Source organism: Scyliorhinus canicula, chromosome 13 (genome assembly GCF_902713615.1).
Source record: "Scyliorhinus canicula chromosome 13, sScyCan1.1, whole genome shotgun sequence".
Classification (NCBI taxonomy): Eukaryota; Metazoa; Chordata; class Chondrichthyes; order Carcharhiniformes; family Scyliorhinidae; genus Scyliorhinus; species Scyliorhinus canicula.
Window position 1 is genome coordinate 159,171,885 of NC_052158.1, and position 13,933 is coordinate 159,185,817.

The following is a 13,933-nucleotide window of genomic DNA, read 5'->3' on the forward strand; positions in this document are numbered from 1 at the left end:
AGTAACAGAACACTCCAAATGGAATAAAGTGACATCAGGAAAACAAAGATTTTCTCAGGAGTCACTGGGTAGAACGTTTCGAATCAGCGTACAGCAGCCCGCTGTACGGGGAGTATTTAACCATCAGAAGACAGTCCCAAGAGATTTCAAACTCAAACCTCGCTGACGCGTATTCGCTGTCAGATCAGAGAGGCTCACAGGTGATGTTTTCCAACACTCGGGGCTATTGTGCCCCTGACATTTTCCTTGGATTAAGTTTGCACACGGAAGAACTGTAACCATATTGGAAGGGTGTCTATTCTGTACGATAAAAGCAAATTACTGCGGGTGCTGGAATCTGCAACAAAAGCAGAAAATACTTGACAATCTCAGCAGATCTGACAGGGTCTGCGGAGAAAGAGAGGAGAGAACGTCTCCAGTCCGGATGTCTCTTTGTCAAATTCTATGTGAATTAAACGTTCACTCCAGGGAAGGGTGGGACTGGTTTTGTCCGTGCATCGACTGCGAAATTGTTTGGTGTCTATTTGTGGGGAAGTATCTCCATTTTCGATGCTTCAAATTATTTCACAGACACTGAACGCGATATTTAGTCTCAGTTTGGAGGTTGATTTAAAGGTCACTATTGCATCATTTGAGGCGACTTGGAAATTGAGTGACTCACACAGAGTGAAAGTAGATCGGAACGGGCCCTTCCAATTCAAAAAACTCATCCGTATTATTTTTCTTTTGCACAAAATGATCTGCCTCACATTCTGTCTGATGGCAGTTGTTATTGTCACTGGGCCGCACTAAGGAAGAACTTACTCTGCTGGCTAAGTATTATGGGCCAAGGTTTAGAGAACCCCAAAATGTATCATGGAGTTTACCTGATCCACGAATAGATTATGGTATGGGGAGCACATGGCACACTCTACAGGTGGGGTACAGCAGAAATCTAAAAGTATTTTTTAAAGCAAAGCAATGTTTATCCTATGGACTCAAGCTCACTTTTTAAAAACATACAGTGAATTTCTTAGCAATCCCCAAAGAATACAACACTAAGTAATCCTTACTTTCCTTTTAACATCCATGAGACATTAAAAAAAGACCTTTTAACAGAAGCACATCAGGTTTAAATTCACTCCTGAGAACAGGTATCACTCTAAATTCACCAAATGATCAAGAGATAGTATTTACATGGCAGAGGGAACAACATTACACCTTCTCTGGCTGACTGCAAAAAAAACACACACAAGCAAAAAAACACACACAAGCTTTTTTCAAAGTGAAACTAAAAAGCAGAACCAGAGCACAGCTCCACCCAAATTCTGACATCACTGCAGTAACATGAGCAGACAAACATTTCTTAAAGTGACATTCTCATGACAAACACGCAGATGAATAGTCATCGACGCAGCACCTCCTCCTCCCGCAGAGTGCCTGATGGCCCCGAGGCTTCTCCATGGTTCTGGAAGGTGGCCGTCATTCCTCCTCTAATCCCTGGGTCTCTGACTGCATCGGGTGGGTTTGGAAATTCCAGGAACCCGGGACCCATCTGCATGGCAGCTGGTTGCTGCGGCTGGACTGCCCTCTGACCATCCGGCCCCTCGGCTGCTCCTACCTCCACCTGCTGTACCAGAGCAGCTGTGTCGGGTGCGCACCAGTGAGTGTCCTAGAAGTCTCGCCACTAATTTGCCCAACCAAAGTTATTGTCTCTGAGATGGTGGGTAGTGTCGAGTGAAGGGGGTTGGGGCGTGGGTGAAGGAGTTTGAGGTGGGCACACGTGTCATGAGGAGCCGCAACCAGGAAGGGGGGTCTCACTTGGTGGCGCACTTCCGGCCTCTGCATCAGCAATCTCCCTATCCTCCGGTCCACCAACAGTGCCCAGTGCCCTCTGCTGGGGCAGAGTGAGGGAAAGCAGTTCTGGTGGACCCCCTCCGGCCTTCTCCCTCTCCCGGTGGGTTTTCGTGGACTTCTCCGGGGTTGGGGGAGGGGCAAACACAAACAGAAGCAATGTTAGACGGTCCGACGCATGCAACCCAGGGGGTTAGGTCTCTGATGGCACTGATGCACAGGGCACACGGCCATTGTGGCTGGCATGGGTGGGTGCATCCATGTGGGTCAGGGTGGGGGTCCGACCGCCGCCTGGGGGGGGGGGGGGGGCATGGCACATGTGTGTGTGGGGTAAGGTGGTTGGTTCCAGGGGCAGAGTGCTGTGCTCTCACCCTGGCTGACCTCAGGAGGTCGTGCAGTTTCTTACTGCTCTGGTCTGCAGTCTGGGCCACCGCCCCGATGGTGCTGACGGTGTCTGCCACCTCCACCCAGACACACTAAACAATGGCGCCTGCCGTCCTCCATCTTGGCCCGGTGTACAGCACCAGCCTCCTCTCCTCCATGGCGTCCAGAAGGGTCTCCAATTAAGAATCACGAAATTGCTGTGCTGCTCTCCTGGTGACCATCATGCCTGCGATGTTGTGTATAGGGGAGAATCATTAAGTGCAGCCATGGCATCCCGTCAATGATCGAACCGGCGAATCGGTGGCCGCCTGCTCGGGCGTTTAACAATGCACCCGTGCTAGCCCCTTGTGGCCCATTGAATAACTCCACCTGGGGGCCCAACGATGATGGTAACATAAATGTTAAAATGTTGCAAAGCCAGCACTAAGCTCAAAGTCTTGCTGAATACTTCCTCTGGTGATCTATAATTTTTTGGAAAAATACTCAGTAGGCCACTCTATTCCTTTGTTGTCTTTTTGCAAGAGCACAGCACATACGCTCAAATCAGTTACATCAGCCACCTTGAATGGTTTTGTGTAACCTGGGGTGGCCAACACAGGGGCAATGGTTACCACAGCCTTCAGGCCGTCAAATGCCTGTTGACACTCCGCCATCCACAGAAATATGCTATGCTTCTTCAGCAAGTCCGTCAGTGGAACAACCATTCGGCACAAAGTTACGGTGAGAAACACACAAGACAAGAAATTTCATTATTTCGCGTTGTGTCAAGGGTATTGGAAAATCCCCAATATCTTTTGTTTTCACATTCTGTGGAACCATTTGTCCATGTCCAATTGTATGGCCAAGGAATGTTACTGCGCTTTTTGAAACTCACATTTGGCTAGGTTTACCATCAAATCCGCCTCCTGAAGTCCATCATAGCTCCATCAGATGCTTCAAATGTTCTTTCCATGTCGGAATAAAAATCGCCGTATCGTTCATGTATACAGCACAATTGAGTAGACCTGAAAATATTTTGTTAGTTAACCATTGAAATGTGGCTGGGGCGTTTTTCATGCCAAATGGCATAACTTTGAATTGGTAAATACCAATTCGAGTCAGAAAAGCTGAATTATCCTTCGCCCTTTCGGATAAAGGTATCTGCCAGTAACCTTTGAGTAAATCCAGTTTGGAGATAAAAGCTGATTGTCCCACTTTCTCAATGCAGTCCTCTATCCGTGGGATAGGATAAGAGTCTGTTCTAGTAACTGCATTAACCTTTCTATTGTCCACACAAAATCGTTGGGTACCACCCGGTTTTGGCACCATCACTATTGGTGAGCTCCATTCACTGCAACCCACTTCAATTATGGCATTTTCAAACATACTTTAAATTTCTTATTGAACCTGTGCCAATTTTAGAGGATTAATTTTATATGGATGTTGTTTAATTGAAACAGCATTTCCCACATCTACATCATATATAACCATTTTAGTACTTCCCAACTTATTTACACAAACTTGCCCATGTGATATTAAGAACGCTTTCAGGTCAGTTCGTTTTTCCTCTGGAAGATAACTCAATAATTTATCCAAATTTTAAGAACATCATCGTTATCCAATTTAATTTGAGGAATGTCAAATTCAGAATCATCTGGATTCGGTTATTCACTTTGAGTTAGAATCACTAAAACCTCTTCCTATTGTTCTCCTTCCCTTCCAAAATACCATTTAAGCATATTCAGATAATATAATCTTTCTTGTCACATGTATGCTTACATTTGCACTGCAATTAAGTTATTGTGAAAAGCTCCTAGTCGCCACATTCCAGCGCTTGTCAGGTACACAGAGGGAGAATTCAGAATGTTCAATTCACCTAACAAGCATGTCTTTCGGGACTTGTGGGAGGAAGCCAGAGCACCCGGAGGTAACCCACGCGGTCACAGGGAGAACTTGCAGACTCCACACAGAGTGATCCAAGCCAAGAATCGAACCTGCGATCCGAGATGTGAAGCATCAGTGCTACCCACTGTGCTGCCCACACTCGGTGAGTTTTCTTTCTATCTGGCGTACTTAACAAACAATTTACCTCACTCGATTTCCTTTTGATCTGATAAGGTCTACAATACCTTGCTTTTAAAGGTTCATCCACCATTGGTAACAATACTAAAACTTTATCTCCACCGGCAAAGCTACGGACTTTTGCTTTCTTGTCCACTTCTTGTTTTATCACATGCCGTGCAACTTTTAAATGTTGCCTTGCCAATTCACCTGCTCTATTTCATGGTTCCCTAAAATTTGACATGCAATCCAATAATGTAGTTTCAGACTGCTCACTCACCAATTTCTCCTTAGTCAATTTATTTGGTTCTATCACCTCATAAAATTAGTTCAAAAGGACTGAATTTGGTTGACTCATTAGGTGCATCCCTAATTGCAAACAGTACGAATGGAATTCCTTTATCCCAATCCTCTGGATAATCTTGAAAATAATATCTCAATATTGTCTTTCACATCTGATGCCACCATTCTAACTTTCCCTGCGATTATCGATGGTACACAGTTGATTCAAATTGTTTCACACCTCAGCTATCCATAACCTCCTTGAATATCCCCGGGGCAAAATTTGATCTTTGATCCGATTGTATTTCTGTGGGTAGTTCATATCTTGTAAAAAACATATAAGTAACTCCTCCACAATCTTTTCAGCTCTAATATTACGTACTGGAATGGCCTCTGGAAACCCAGTAGATACATGCATTATCGTCCAAATATATTGATTCCCACTTTTCGTTTTAGGAAGCAGTCCCAAGCAATCAATTAAGACCCTTGTAAAAGGTTCCTCTAATGCTGGAATGGATATTAAGGGCGTTGGCTTTACCACCGCTTGAGGTGTCCCTGTCACTTGACATGTATGACATAATCGACAAAATTTAACTACATCTTTATGTAGCCCAGGCCAATAAAAATGTATTTGTATTTTAGCTCGAGGTTTCCTTACTCCCAAATGACCTCCCACTGGTACCTCATGTGGTACTCGCAATACCTCTTTTCCATACCCTCCTGGCAATACCACTTGATGAACCTCTGCCCACTTGAAGAACCTCTGTCCACTTTTTATCCGCCTGCATACGTAAAGGTCTCCATTTTATAAGACATCATTTTTAAGGTAATCACATTCTGTTATACACGCAGATTCCTCCTCCCTGTATGCTTTCTGAAACATCCATTTTATTTCTATATCTTTCTGTTGCAAATCTGCTAACTTTCCTGAACTAAAAATATCCACCTCATCCTCCACCTGTTTTTGTTTTTTCCAACCATCTGATCACAAATCGTTTCTGATAATTGGACTTCAACTTTATCTTCACTCGTTGATTTCTCCTCTTGTCTTAACCTGTGACTTTGCGACCTTGTTACTACACAATCAGGAAAAATCCCTGGACATTCGTCCTTCAACAATTCTGTTATTTGATTTTCCACTGGCTTATCAACCACAGTAGGCATCATTCACACCTGCAATCCAGCTATACCATTACTCAAGATACACTCTATTCCTGGACAAGATAGTTTCTCTATTACTCCTCCTACCACTTGACCACTTCACTGGACTCTCCAACCACACGTAATATAACGGAGCACTACTCTTCTCACCCAAACTACATATTCCTCATCTCTAACCATCAAAGATTGACTAACTCCCATATCTCTTAAAACTTTGACTTCTTTACCTACTCCTACTGGTACACATGAGTAAATTTTACCCACACAAATCAATTCTTTAAAGAGATATGGCATCTTCTTATCAAACACCTCTTGATCAGGCTGTACATTCTTTTGCACCTCCTTCAATTTGACTTTCCTGTATCACTTTAACAAACCCCACTGTCTTATCCTGTTTTTCCACATCATCCTTCTCAGTGATTTTCTTAAACCCCCAACACTGACTTTACATGGCCTAGTTTATTAAAGTTCCAGGGTCCCAGGTTCGATTCCCGGCTGGGTCACTGTCTGTGCGGAGTCTGCATGTCCTCCCCGTGTGTGCGTGGGTTTCCTCTGGGTGCTCCGGTTTCTTCCCACAGTCCAAAGATGTGCGGGTTAGGTGGATTGGCCAAGCTAAATTGCCCTTAGTGTCCTAAAAAAATAATGTTAATGGGGTTGTTGGGTTACTGGTATAGGGTGGATACGTGGGCTTGAGTAGGGTGATCATTGCTCGTCACAACATTGAGGACCGAAGGGCCTGTTCTGTGCTGTACTGTTCTAATTCTAATTCTAATTCTAATGCCAATTTTCAAATGGGCATAACAGTTTATAGTGATGGAGAAAATGGGTATTGATTAGTTGACAAGTTGTGGAGTGGTTTGTCACTGGACTAGTAATCCAGAGACCCAGGGGAATGCTCTGGGGACATGGGATCGAATCCCGTCAGGACAGATGGTGGAATTTGAATTCAATAAAAATCTAGAACTAAAAGTCTAATGACGACCATGAGATTGTTGTAAAACCCCATGTGGTTCACTCATGTCCTTCAGGGAAGGAAATCTGTCGTCTTTACCTAGTCTCACCTACATATGACTCCAGACCCACAGCAATGTGGATGACTCTTAAATGCCCCCAGGGATGGTCAACAAATGTTGGCCCAGCCAGCGATGCCCACATCCCATCAACGAATATTTTAAAAGTCGACTTGATTAGGTGGTTAGCAAGGAACAAAGAACAATACAGCACAGGAACAGGCCTGTACCGGTCATGATACCACCCTTGGCGAAAACCCTCAACACTTCCTATCCCTCTATACCCATCCTATGCATGTATTTGCCCAGATGCCTTTTGAACAGTTTAATGTATCTGCTTCCACAACCTCCCCTGGCAGCACGTTCCAGGCGCTCACCATGACAAATTAAGTTCTTTATCCGTCAGTCTGGCCTCAATAAAACTCGAGAGGGATCTGTAGGTACAGTGTTATTTATTTTTAAACAACTTGCAAGGCTGACCCGTTCTATAGAGATTCAGAACACATGCAGTCTCCTGAAGCCCCCAGAAACGAGTGAGGTCGGAGACAAAGAGATTTCTGCACATATCATTCAAATGGCATTAAGTTTCACATACAAGATTCCCGTAGGTCATTCCGTACTGTTTAACACAGGGCTAAATCGCTGGCTTTGAAAGCAGACCAAGCAGGCCAGCAGCACGGTTCGATTCCCGTAATAGCCTCCCCGAACAGGCCCCGGAATGTGGTGACTAGGGGCTTTTCACAGTAACTTCATTTGAAGCCTACTCGTGACAATAAGCGATTTTCATTTTCATTTCATTATACACCTCCTGACATGGCCATATATCCTGATTGGCTCACTTTGCATTCCTCAACCCTGGGCCTCTTGTTACCCAGCATCCTTTTCACCACCCTCCGCACGATGCTCCCTTCCCCTCCTCCTAGCCATGCTTTGCTGAATCCCTTTGTTCTTTGTCTGTGAACTCACTACCATCGGCTCTATCATCTACATTATTCTAACTAATAATCCTATTTTATATCACATTCGTTTGTTTAATTCCTCAACCACCCTCTGTGTAAAAAAACCTGCCTCACACATCTCCTCCAAACTTTGCCCCACTAATCTTAAACCTATGCCACCTGGTGACTGACCCCTCCACCCTGGGAAAGAGTGTTTGCCCATCCACTGTATCCTTGCCCCTCATAACCTCCTAGGTCTCTATCAGGTCTGCCCTCAAGAAGGCTTATTGGGATATTTGCCTCTAATTACCTCATTCACCTGAGGAAGGAGCAGTGCTCCGTAAGCTAATGTTTGAAACAAACATATTGGACTTTAACCTGGTGCTGTAAGACTTCTTACTCTAATGACCGAGGCATAAAAGAGAAGAGCAGGGAGGTTATGATCAAATTGTATAAAATGCTGGGTGGGCCACAGATGGAGTACTGGGTACAGTTCTGGTCACCACACTATGGGAAGGAAGTGACTGCACTAGAAAGGGTGCAGTGAAGATTCAGTAGGATGTTGCCCGGGCTAGAGCATTTCAGCTGTGAAGGGAGACTGGTTAGGCTGAGATTGTTTTTCTTGGAACAGAGAAGGCTGAGTGGGGAGCTGATTGATGGATATCGAATTCTCAGGGGCATAGATAGGGTGGTTAGCAAGGCACATTTCCTCTTAGCGGAGCAGTCAATCACCAGGGGGAATAGATTTAAGGTGATGGCAGGAGATTTAGAGGGGATTTGAGGAAAAACATTTTCACCATGAGGGTGGTGGGAGTCTGGACCTCGCTGCCTGAAAGGGTGGTAAAGAAGGGAACCCTCACAACATTTAAGATATATTTGGATGAAGCACAGTATGCCACAGCATACAGACCAGGGCTACAGACCAAGTGCTGAGGAAATGGGATTAGAGTAAATGGGAGTGGATATACTGGACCGAAGGATCTTTCGGTCCTGTAAAACCTCAATGACTCTCTGGCTCTAACTTGCAGCTTAACGTACAATCCTTCAACCCTCACATTTTTTTTAGTCCCAGATTTTTCCCCCGCCCTGGATCGGGAATGTTGAAGAAACATGGACGCCCGCTGACCAGTGTGCCAAGTGTAATGTAAAGTCTGGGCAATGGCCTTTCCATTGGCCTACACTTCCGGCTCTTGCGCGCGCGCACCGATCAAACTATCACGTGGGGGCACAATGACGTCAGGACCCCTGCCCGAGATCCTCGCCCGCGATTTCACGAGAGTTCAGGTCGGGCACGTGGCCATTGGAATTCCATCCAATTGTGGCCACAGAGAAGATCTGTGGGTATTGCAGTCTGGCGGGGTCCGTCAATTTACATTTCAGCTAATTTCCACCAACTATGTTAATCTTTCTATGTATAGAACCATCCTGGCAAAGTGACAGGAGTTGTAGAAGCGGCAAATCTGCTCCATGATTCAATGAAGCCGCCCTTGTTGTCCTCCAGTGTGCAGTAGATGATCAACACGACCTGGTATTGCTGGACACTGGTGAAATCGGGGCAAAGAGTTCACCAAACCCTTTCTGTGACAGTGAAGGGCGTGCTATAGGAAGCTTTGCCACATTGTCGTATGCTACATGTCACAGCCCACCATCACCAGGAGCATTATCAAGGACCTTAACTCATTGTCGCCCTCTTGCAGAGGATCAATCCCCATCAGGCGTGTCACCATCCTCCAGGGCATCTCTTTTTTGGATGGTGATGTTATGGACTGCACAACGAACCCCAACCAACAGGGACACACGTGATGGGGAGTTATGTAATGCACCTTAAGATCTGTCCTGACATAGGAATCGCATCTGCACCACCAAGGCCTTGGTGCTGCCGTGACTCCCATTGTACCTGCTCTCTGTGTCAGATCGGGGCACACTCACATGCGGCATTAGCCATCTTTTTAGTGGATAGCCCTTATCACCCCATAGCCATTCCTCCAAGGAATCCAGCCGTGCAACCTATGAGTTGCAAAGGATGTACAAGTCGTGACTGCTGCCTGGGTACCTGGCTCACAACTGCATGACCTGCTGATTATTGTCGCAATTATCGAGTAGAATTCTGCTCCAATGTCTTATGGTCTTATTGAGGAGCGGTTGGGGACTCTGGGTCTGTACTTGTTGGAGTTTAGAAGGTTGAGGGGGGATCTTATTGAAACGTACAGGATACTGCGAGGCATGGATAGAGTGAATATGGAGAGGATGTTTCCACTAGTCGGAAAATTTTGAACCAGAGGGCACAGCCTCAGACTGAAGGGACAATCCTTTAATACAGAGAATTTCTTCAGCCAGAGGGTGGTGAATCTGTGGAATTCTTTGCCGCAGAAGGCTGTGGAGGCCAAATCACTGACAGAGATAGATTAGTAAGGGGATCAGGGGTTATAGGGACAAGGCAAGTGAATGGGGATAAGTAAAATATCAGTCATGATTGAATGGTGGATCAGACTCGATGGGCCAAATGACTTAATCCTGCTCCTGTATCTTATGGTCTTGTTGACCCTCTGATCTTTGTGTTCACACAAGAGGTCAAACAGTTATGCATCAAACAAACACTACACACTGAACTTATGATTCAACATGATTTATTCACTAAACTTGCAGCGTGAATATCAAGACTGACATATTCACACAAAACTAGATATTACCTTTTTGAACTGAAATGATCAAATTCTTCTTGGATGTCTGTTCTATTCTCTGAACCTTCGCTGAGGACGATGCATTTGCATGCTTGTGCCTCAGTCATCGCTAAAAACAAAATCTTCTGAGTGGATTCTTATACTCTTTCTGACCCATGCCCTAGTTCAAACTTGTACTATTTTGAACTGTTGAATGACGTCAATCATCTAACCACAGGTTCATTCTCCAGACATTGTTCCTCGATATTCAGACATTGTGGTTACAGGTGTCCGCTTGGAGTTCCTCTTTCTTGCATTCTGTGAACTTTCGATCTGTGCATGGCAAACTGTCCTTTAAATAGGTCAACCGTCAAATTTCCAGTTGACCAAAACTTTATACCTGCAATCAGTCATTTTAGCACAAACAGGACCTTATTGCTAGAGTTTTATGGAAGCCCTCTCTGTTTATTAAGGTGTAGGGCTGCCCAGCAGGAGCCTCTGTGACTGCAGACATGCAGTCCATATCTCCCGGCACCATTGGGAAACCTGCAATTGCTGCAAATCCTGGGTCTCTCTCCATTTCTCTTTAGAGGTGTAAGTCGCAGCCTGTTAGAACATGCATCTGTAAATTCCTTGGTGCAATGACGTGCAGCAGGCTGTGCCACCGCACTGAGGTCCCCACAGGCCACCTGTTGTGGATAAGTAAATTACATTTGTCACCATCATGCGACGGGCATCACTTGGCTCCCCTTGTCTCAATGGCGATGTTACAGTCACACTGAAAGCCTGAATCTTCTGCACTGAATCCCACTCAGTTCCAGGACTGAATCTCCGTCATCGGGCAGCAAAAGCTCGTCTGTGTCTCCACTCAGGGTTTCTGGGTTCCTCCTGACCCTCGGGTCTGGCACTACTCGATCCCATCCTGAGGAACAATAGCATCCTGAGCCTCGCTGTCTTCCCATCTTCCTCTCTGCCTTCTCCTCTTCCTCCTAATCTTTCTCTCATCCACACTGGAGCTGGTGTCTCCAACTTAAATCACAATACACATCTGTCTCAGACTTTTCACTCCTCACGCCAGGGCAATGGACAGGAAACTATTCCATCAAAAGAGCATCTGTATCAGAGGAGACTACTCCTTGTGAAACAGATCAGAAAGGTTCATCTGTCCACTCGAAGGAGCAACGCCTGTAGCCAATAAAGTTTGAACTGCAGAGTCCCAGCTGCACTTTTAAACCCTGTGGTAGTCACCACTGTTGTATATATCCCATATGAGATGTAATAGGTAAGGCTCTTGTACTACAGGTAGGGGAGTAGATCCCTGCACGCCGGCTCCGCCCAGTGGGCGGAGTATACATGTGTGTGCTCACCGAGCTGCAGCCATTTCGGCAGCAGCTGCAGGACGCTACACATCTCTGCTTAATAAAGCCTTGATTACACTCTGGTCACATCTTAATTGATAGTGCATCAATTTATTAAACATCAAACCCCCTGCCCCCCCAAAAAACAGAATCCCACCCTATTCTAAATTTTGACATGAAAGTGGATTATTTCCTTTGGGCCGTATCACTGCAGTCAGACGGGCAGCTAATTAGCTGCTTTGCCTCTTAAATTGATAATTAAATTAAGTGGACTGGTTCCAGGCTTGTTGGCCCGCCCACCCGTCTGCTGCATGATGGGAAACCGGACCACTGTTAAATTCGACTCTAAGAGTTTCCCCTACTGCTATCCGCAAGTTGAAAGGATCTGCCTGTTGATAATCAAACTGCTTGGCCGCATTCATGGGCGCAAATTATTTGGCCATCAATTTCTGGAGTGGGATTCGAATCAGATCATTTGGTTTAGCAACAGAGACACTACGAACTGCTCCACAAGATCTCCTTGATTCAACTATTTTCTCAACCTCTATTCAACCTTCCTTCACTTCCTCCGCTCTAAGGCGACCAGTCACAGTATTCTAGACTCTCAATCCCGCATTCTGTTCGCTAAATTTCCTTTGCACATTTCTCAGGTAATTATATTCCTTCCAAAATGTGATGCCTAGAAATGGCCCGTAACCAATGACTCATAGAATCGGCCATCCAGTCTGCACCGACCCTTCGAATGCGCACCCTTCTCGTTCCCACTCCACCCTCCTCCCCCACCCCCATGCCCGTAACCCCATAACCTAGCCTGCACATCCTGGACACTAAGGGTAATTTAGCATAGTCAATCCACCTAAACTGCACATCTTTGGATTGTGGGAGGAAACCAGAGCATCCAGAAGAAACCCACGCAGACACGGGGAGAACGTGCAGACTCCACACAGACAATAACCCAAGACCGGGTCTCTGGTGCTATGAGGCAGCAGTGCTAACCCTAGCCTTGATAAAGAGTCATCGGACTCGAAACATTAGCTCTTTTCTCTCCCTACAGATGCTGCCAGATTGTTGAGATTTTCCAGCATTTTCCCTTTCGTTTCAGATTCCAGCATCCGCAGTCATTTGCTTTTCTCCAGTGCGAACCACTGTGCTACCATGACACTTACAAAGATTTAATACGATATCTTTTTACTCTGTTTGTATTTCAATGACATTTTTCCAGAATATAAGAACAAGCACATTTTAAGAAAAGCCAATTGAATCTAAAAGCCTGTCTCCTATCTGACGTCTGTCACCCCATCTTCTGAAAAGTTTGCCACATCTTTCTAAGTCTCCTCTTTCGAGAAACATAGAACTACCTCCAGGATCCAGTGAATTCCTTACTCTCTACTTCCAGCAAGGAAATCTGCTTTTTTTAAATGTCTTCAGGATACCCCAAAGCTCTCCACAGCTTTTTTTAAATTTAGAGTATCCAATTAGTTTTTTTTCCAAATAAGGGGTACTTTTGCGTGGCCAATTCACCTACCCTGCACATCTTTGGGTTGTGGGGGTGAGACCCATGCAAACTCGGGGAGAAAGTGCAAACTCCACACAGACAGTGACCCGGGGCTGGGATCGAACCCAGGTCCTCATCGCTGTGATGCAGCAGTGCTAACCACTGCGCCACTGTGCTGCCCAAAGCTCTCCACAGATAATGAGATACTTTCGAAGTGTAATTTGGTTGCAATGTAGAGAAATGCAGCATCAGGTTTGGGAAAATCAAACTTAAATCCAATAAAGGACGTGCCAACCTGTTTCCTAATGATTGCTAGATTAACCTTGGCCAGCAAATCAGAAGAACTCCGCTTTGAATAATTCCCAGGGAATGTGTGCATCCATCTGAGGGGGCAAAGAGGGCTTCAGTTTAATATCGTGAGCTGCTGACAGCCGGCATTGAAGTTCCATCCAAGATAATGAGCTTAAACCTCTGCGATTGGACTTGAACACACAACATGTTAACTCAGAGCTTCCACTGAGCCAAGACTAACACTATAATCGAGCAAAGGTGGCTTTATTTTGATGAAATATGCGAATAGCAATCAACATTGTATTAATTTCTTCTAGTTGATATATCCGTGCCTGTGAAGCGTGTTCCACATCAGTAGAGCATTTGTTTTCAGTGAACTGGTTATAAATGAGCACAACACGCTGAATAGTCAACATACATTGCAGTAGAGTTTACAACAGCGGCAATAGTAGCAGGTCTGACAGTGTTGAGAAATGTATAA